We start from the raw sequence: 7663 nt of genomic DNA, 5'->3' as shown, positions 1-7663 counted from the left end.
AGGTTTTCCATAGGTATCCATGTTGGAAAGATTTGATCCTAACTATGTTTAAAAGCAATCAGATGGATGCAAAATGAAAGGAAATGAATGTATTTACCCCTTGAAGTTCAAGGACATGGAAAAAGCATATGTCTGGCATTTTTATTCTGAAGCTCTCACATGCTGACAGAATATCAATCGCCCTTCACAAGTTAGCAAGATGCCTCTTCAATGGCTCTTCACAGGCCATTTAGGGGTGCAGACAATAATCTTCCAGTGAAATAAGTCTCCCTAGGTATGACATGCCCTTCTGACAGCAATATATTGTTCCCAGTACTTCATCTGTGCTAGAGTCTCTCATAGGGTTTTGGCTAGACATAGAATGGAGAAAATTGGATTCAAAGATGTGCTACAAACACAGTCCACTGAACCAAGAGGTGGATAAGACTCCTTTATGGACAGGAAAACTTAAAAGCAAGAGGAAAACAACTGCTGTGGGCATCTCTGGACACAAGGAGGACAATCCTAAAAGAGTGGTTCTAGGGTGCATGTGAAATGAGTGCTTTAGAAATTCCGTCACTTATATGACTCTCATTATCAATAACAAGAAGTTATTGATAATTAATTCTGGCAAAGAGATAATGTAACAAAGAGATAAAGACAATTATATAATCATAGGTTAATTTTTTTAAGGCCATTTTTAATGTATGTTGAAAATAAATAAAGATTCAGATGTTAAACTAATTTAAACATTTAAGGTAGATATCACTGGTCTTCTGAGATGGCTGTGTACATCAGCAGGCTTAGATCATGGGGTGATGATAAAGACTAAGCAACCAGATTAATGTTACAGAACTAGTCATCCTATAACTGTGGAAAGTCATGTCAGTGAAAGAAAAAATCTTCAACATACCCTCAAGTCCCAGTGACTTTGCCTTGCAGGATCAGCCTCTCACTTCCTCCATGTGACATCCGTGACTCGTCACAGCTCAGCACCACAGGACAAACTTTGGGCGTTTCCAGTCAATTCAGAGAATAAATAAAACACAGTAATTATGAGAAAACTGTGATTACCCTTCAGCAATTCCATGAATTAAATAAAAAAGAAAAGTGCTCACTGCACATTGGTCACACAGTCCTGGAGGAAAGCCAGTTTCAAACAAGAGAAACTTGGATATCTATGAAGAGGTGAGAAATAGAGAAAAACCAGTTCTTGCCTTTTAATACAGTAAAAGGGTTTCAGCAGTCCTTGAAATGCAGTGGTGTGCTGTTGATTTCTATTTCATGGATTTCATCAAATCTGAAGTGATGGTCCACGTATCTACTATTGCTGAGGCATTAAGACAATGTGTAAAAGGAGAAGTGTGACAACAAAGTAGGAAAGTCTCCCTTTCTCAGAAATCATGCTAATACCTCCAAGCAGGTTCTTCAGTTCAGGCCTCTTACATTCTTATTTCTATTCCAGCTGTTCCTCAGATGGATTGGTAGAAAGGTGTGACTCCAAGGAAAGTTTGGATTGCTCGTCCAGCTGTTCATTTTATTCTCTACATTTTAACAGGGGCAAAGAGAAGACCTTGTGCAGCATAACTCCGGTATGTTTTGTAAATACACTTGTCAGGAGCTGTAAAGCTGGGTGAGGACTTCTGCTGTAATTTCTACAACAGTGCATTCTCACTCAGCAAAGTGCTTATCTCTCACTAACTGTGTAAGTACTACATGCCTGACAACACTTCCCATTTCCTAGAACTGCCTCAATTAAATTTCTTTCCATAAAGCCTGGAATAAAACCGGTAAAACTCATAAAGTTGCTATCACCTATCAGGGGAACATGAGCTCGTGGACTGGGAGTTCAGAACTACATCAGTCCATACACACAAGTTGCTAAAAATCTTTGAGTGGATGAGTTCTGGTTACTTAGACTGACTTTAATGTGCAATTCACAGAAAGACATTAATAGGTGTGCTGTGGATCAGGATGTACTTGGCAGGTATGACATTAAAGATGCTTTTTCAGACACATAAATAATAATGCTTCATTTTTTTCACATACTCAAAGCACAGATGAGGAACTGGGTGATAGAAAGATTGCGTGACTTAGCCAGGGTCATACAGGAAGATTGTGTCAGTGCTGGAAACTGAATGCAAAATTTCCAGCTCCCAGCTAGCTTTTTCTACCACAGTAGGAAGATTACTGAGTATATCATTTCTCAAATAACTGATGGGAATGTTGAAAGGTGATTCCAAGTGTACATAAACACATCATGAAAGTATAGATTTGAAAAAGACATGTCATAAGTATTGCACCCTGATCTGTATTTCCTCATCTATGTGTTCAAGTGGCTTAGTTACAGTGGTAGTAACATTGCATATGAAAATCCATGCATGGGCATCCAGAAACTCTGCCACACTGCCTTTAGTATGTTCATATTGTCCTCTGTAGACAGTAGTTCCTGTTCTCATTAAATTGTGATTTGTTTTTTATTTATATGTAGCAACACTCTCTTCCCCCTGCAAATATTTTATTTCGTATCTTCTAGATTTGCCAACAAACCACTCAAAAAGTGTGAGCTTGTGACTCTTGTTAGCTGTGAAAGTGAAGCAGCTGATGCAGACTCCTACCTTAGCCAGCCTTCATATTATGTGTTACCTTGCATTTCCTTCTTAATGTTGCCATCTCTATTTGTCTTTGCTTTAACATCATTACCTATGCTTTTTTTTTTTTTTACTTGGTGTTGCTGTGCTTAGCATTTGCCAGTGTTTTCAAGAGAATTGAAGTAGATTCAAGTATCACAAAAACACAGTGGACGAACAGACTCTCTAGTCTGACTTTCTGTGCAGCCCAGATTATAGAATTTCTCTTACTAGGTCAATGACACCAAAAGTTCTTTACTAAATCCTTGGGATATTTTGGTAAACCAAACAAAGCCCCACAGAGGGAACCTTCTAGTTAACTATCCTACCCTACCAAGTTGTCTCTTGCTTTACCTTTTAGTTTTATAGTTGTCTTTGCAATGAAAGTAATAAACAATGCAGAAAGGCAGAAGAATATCAGCCATAAAAAGGTCATTTTAGTAGGACTGTGATATATGATACTCCTGAAAAAAAGTCAAAGCAATTTGGGGAAAAAATGGTATGATGAATTACAGGAAATAGTAAATTACAGAGAAGTGTATTCTTTGCTACTTTTTCATAAATCCCTTGAAACTATTGTCATGAGATGATGATTAGAAATTTCAGTAACACAGTGGTGGAAACAGTCTGGCTCAAGATACTGTAATTTTGATTTTGTCTTCAAAACTTCCACTGCTGGATGTGTGAAAAGTGAAAGAAATTGTGTATATATTAATTAACACTAATCCATGCAAACAATTAATAATTTAAACATTGTCATTTATCTTCAGGTAAATTATTTGTAACTTACTAGCCAATTCCATGGAGCTGAGGTCATAGAGAGATCACATCCAGCCTTCTAGTTTCATTACAAACCAAAACTATAGGTAGCTGAATAAAATTGCATAAATTATTTACTCTCTTATCATTTCCCTTCAATCTGCAAATGTTTCCTTGAACATAGTTTTGTTGTATAAGGGCTCTTAGGGTCTTGGCCATCTAAGTATAGCTACCAACCAACATTTCTGTGGTGCTATCAGTCCATCTCACAATTTGCTGTGCTTTTATCTACCATTGTGCCCTTTTGTAAACTGACAAAGATTTACAGTTCAGCATTTATTTACTTACTTAATCTACCATGTAGAAATGAACTTAAGTAGGTAGTTCTTAACATACGTTGCTGCTGAGGTCTTACGTGCAAGACTGTGGCTTTATCTATTTACATGGCATGAAACCCATTTACTTCCTTCCCAGAGGAGTTCCTACTGGAGAGGTGCCTTCTGCATGTGAGTATATTCTTCATTTTCTCTCTGTTTATTTTTACCCATCAGGATTTTACACAATGCTCACTAAGACGGGCAGACAGACACCTATTTACTAAATGGCTTTTCATGAACCAGGAAAATGAGGAAGGCATATTGATTTTTCGGTTTGCTGTTAAGATACATTTTGAAATTCTGTGGTTTTGGCTGACACTATAGCCTTGGCAGGGGCTTAAACCTGCAAAATTAAAACCTAAAATGTGCCACTTCCCCAACTCATTGCTGTTAATTGCTCATACCAGGAGTGCTGTGGTTCTCCGACACAGCAGCCGTCAGCCACCCGTGGCAGATGTTCAGCTGCTGCCACGGCTCCACTGGACACAGCCCACTGCATGCTTGCCTTACAGCCTCCAACACCAGTTACATTGCACGCAAGATGATGGGAGCAAGTGTGTGGTCTCTCACAGACAAAAAAAAAAATCACCCTTTCTCCTTTTGTAACAGAAGAGATCTCTGATATTTCTCACATCAAGTTTCCAACTAGCTCCTAGCTTCTCCTGAAACATTTCCCTTCAGTGGCTCTTGGATTTAATGACTGAGCACTCAACAGTGTCCACAATAACATTTCCAAATCTAAGTGCCAACGCTGCCATCCTGGAAGAGGTTGATGGGAATTATGCCCTTAACTTCTCCTTCAGTAAGACCTGAGCACATACCTTGCATTCCTACAGCAATCTCACCTCAATTCCATGTGTGCTGGTTGTAGGCAACAAAACCTCAAATCCAGCATCTCACTCAAGCTTATGCTTCATTCATAATTACATGAGCATTCTGATTGCAGTCCCTGCCATAACTTGAGACTCTCATATCACCTGGTGTTTTAACTGGCTGGTGAGCTGGGTCCTAATACAAAGCCAGGCAACCAAAGAAATTAGAAGTATGGTTTTCACAAATGCTTCAGCTGGTTCCCTTTAAAAATGAAACTACTTGCAATGCATGTCTAAATAAGGATTACAGTGGGTTGCTATAGGCACCGAAATTTGGAGATGTTGGTCTAAATGACTTGGATATGGAGAAGTGTTTTTTACATGAAGTGTTATATAAAACTCTTGAGTTTCAATAAATAAACACAGCTATTTAGGAAGTGGTGACAATGTGCAATCTGCAAAAATGGGAAGCCTCGGAGGTGCTGTGGTAATAATGCAGTTACTTGAAGCACATTTAAGATACAAATATCTCTGTGGTTTTTTATTTGCTTCCACTCTTTGAGTCATTCTGAGAAACTTCACAAAGCTGTGCACATTCCAGTTATGGCTGAAGCATGATGCACTCCTCAGTGCCTACAAAAAGCTTTACTCCAGAGGGCCACAGCGTGGGTTGAGAAGAAGTCTTTTCCAGGCACTGGAAAATGCAGATTTGAAGCACAATGTAATGGAGAACTTTGTTTTGTGTATATAAAAGAAGAAGAAGAAAAGCAAATATTCTTGGCATGAAGAGACAATTAAAAAAATAGGGAAGTAGCTACTCTCAACACTGAAGCACTTCTGTCATAACATGTGTTGCTGAAGTCACCAAAATGTGGTGGTGGTGATGCTGTGGCTTTGTCCTAGCTGGAGAGAGGCTGTTTTGACAGTAGTATTTTGAATATTTATTACCAAATCAAAACACAACCAAATCCCTCAGAGGGTTTACCTTAACCAAAATTAGTCAATGCAACAACAGTTCAAAGTAGTTTTACATCATCTGATTTTGAAAATCAAGGAATGGATGCAATTAAATTAGTTTCCGGAAGATACTCAAGGGCATGATAACACTGGAATAGAGTTGATTCTGCCCTAGAAGATTCAAAGACAAGAGAAAACATATCCAAATATCTTGAAATAAAGCAAAACACCACAACAATAAACATGTTTTAGCTTATATTGCTTAAAAAAAGATATTTTTTCTCCTCTTGATGCACTGTGAAGCAGCTATCTGGTGATCAGGATTGCTAGATTATAGATGCAGATTTGCACATAGTCAGCTGCCAAATGCTTCCTAGTGCCTCAGTTTACTCAAGCCCACAAAAAACATAAATACCCATAAATTTGTCCAAGAGCCTTGAATGAAATACTCAGCACAAGTAGAGAATGCTCATGATCACTACTTAAAGACAGCATTTTCTTTGTTGTTTACTGAGGTCCACAAGACCCTTCAAATTTAGTCAGAGTTTGCACTGGAGGTCTGACCATGCCTGCTCCTGTTCCTGTCAATTATTCAGGCTTTTTCTAGTTTTCCCAAGAGAAGTTGCTAAACACTTCCAACAAAGCCTGACTCTTCCCTCACTTTTCTCTGAGCCATCCATCTTCCAGCAAACTCAATGCTGATAGATCCCTGAGGTCGTCCATAACCCCAGAAAGAGTCCAAGGCTGCTGTGTAGATAGAGCAATCTGCCTGGTGAAGGCAGTGTGGTGTTATCACAGGATGAAAGCCTCACAGGTCATTTAAAAGACCAAGTTGAGGGGAGTACCTTTTAGCCTAAAAGGAAATGCATTCTCTTTTGTATGCTAATTAACATCCAAGTTTTCAGAGCAGCTCAATTCCCCCAAAACTTATTGGTAGCAATGCTAAGTACTAAACAGTATTTCAGTGAAAACAGGCAATACTTCTTCAGATAACAAAGCCCAAGACTAACTTTAAATGCTTGCTGGTCCAGGCCCAAAAGCTGAAATAAAGACCTGACCCCTACCATACACACATGTGACCCGTTCCTCTAACTGCTTGTAGAGGACCAGGTTGGAGGTACTGAGCACGTCAACACTTACCCAGGCTTGGTGGGCAGGATGCTTTCCCATAATCAGGGGGAAGTGTTGGAATGTGTTGTTGCTATGTTTTTTAAGTCCTTTTGAAACTGTGACCCTAAGGAAATGAGGAAATAGGGAGGATGAGGTTACATTGTTATTATTATTTCACGTTTTTTTGAACACAGGATTATATGGCTGGATTCATATTATATTAGTTTTCTAAATCTTTAAAAACACAGGGCCTACAGTGCACACTCAATGCTTTATTCATTAAATTAATGTATTTCTATTTTTAAAATATCCTGCCTATCTAGCAAGCATTCCTTTTTCCTCTCACTCTCTCTCTGTTTCTCATACTCCTTGGAATATTCTTGTCTGAAAACACGTGTCTGTAACTTTTGCATTTTATAAATAAAAGATTTGATTTTTGAACAATAAATCAGTGTTTCTCGCTTTCCTTAATTTTTGACTTCATGCTGACAGCCACTCTCTGACCACGTTTCCCAACACCCTCACACAATGAGCAGCCACTGCCTTAAAAACAGGTGGGGTCAGTCCCTTCAGACATGCAAGTGGCTATACTGTTTTCCCAAGAAGTATTTTCCACACCCAAATGTGTTGCCAGGTGCTTCAAATAAAAGAAAGACAATCTTCATGTTTTCCCTGAGACAGGGACCCTGAGCCTGCACCCACATAAAACAGTTTACATGATTGTCAGATCTGTTGACTTCAGTGGAATTTTTTCTGATTTATGTCAGTCTCAGGAAGACCAGAAAAAGGCTCATCAGGTTTACTGTTCCCTAAATCCCAGCACAAGAAAGACTATGGTATTGCTACCACAAGAAACAATCTGTGTGTCGTGAAACTGCATTGTCTCTGACCTTCTAGTATTTTTTTTTATGCAGATGTAAAATGTTCCTATACTGATTTCTGAAATAGTATCTTCATATACATATTTATTTTTTAAAAAGTCTTGTGTGTGTGTTGTATAGCTATAGTACATAGCAGAAAAGAGATGAAGAATCATCTC

At 38.6% G+C, this 7663-nt stretch overlaps 1 long non-coding RNA gene across 1 annotated transcript; it reads right to left on the bottom strand.

Annotated features, from left to right (window-relative positions):
- Positions 1-328: 328 nt before the first annotated feature.
- On the bottom strand, positions 329-6697 carry LOC108496267. The gene is made up of 3 exons (XR_001874406.1): positions 6655-6697; positions 893-986; positions 329-350 (listed from the first exon to the last, which is right to left on the bottom strand). It is a non-coding gene; the product is annotated as an uncharacterized LOC108496267 (long non-coding RNA).
- Positions 6698-7663: the final 966 nt, after the last annotated feature.

This window comes from Lepidothrix coronata, unplaced genomic scaffold (assembly GCF_001604755.1).
Source record: "Lepidothrix coronata isolate B3197 unplaced genomic scaffold, Lepidothrix_coronata-1.0 Scaffold38, whole genome shotgun sequence".
NCBI classification, from domain to species: Eukaryota; Metazoa; Chordata; class Aves; order Passeriformes; family Pipridae; genus Lepidothrix; species Lepidothrix coronata.
Note: the sequence above shows the minus strand (reverse complement) of the source record. Positions and strands in the feature narration are given on the sequence as shown.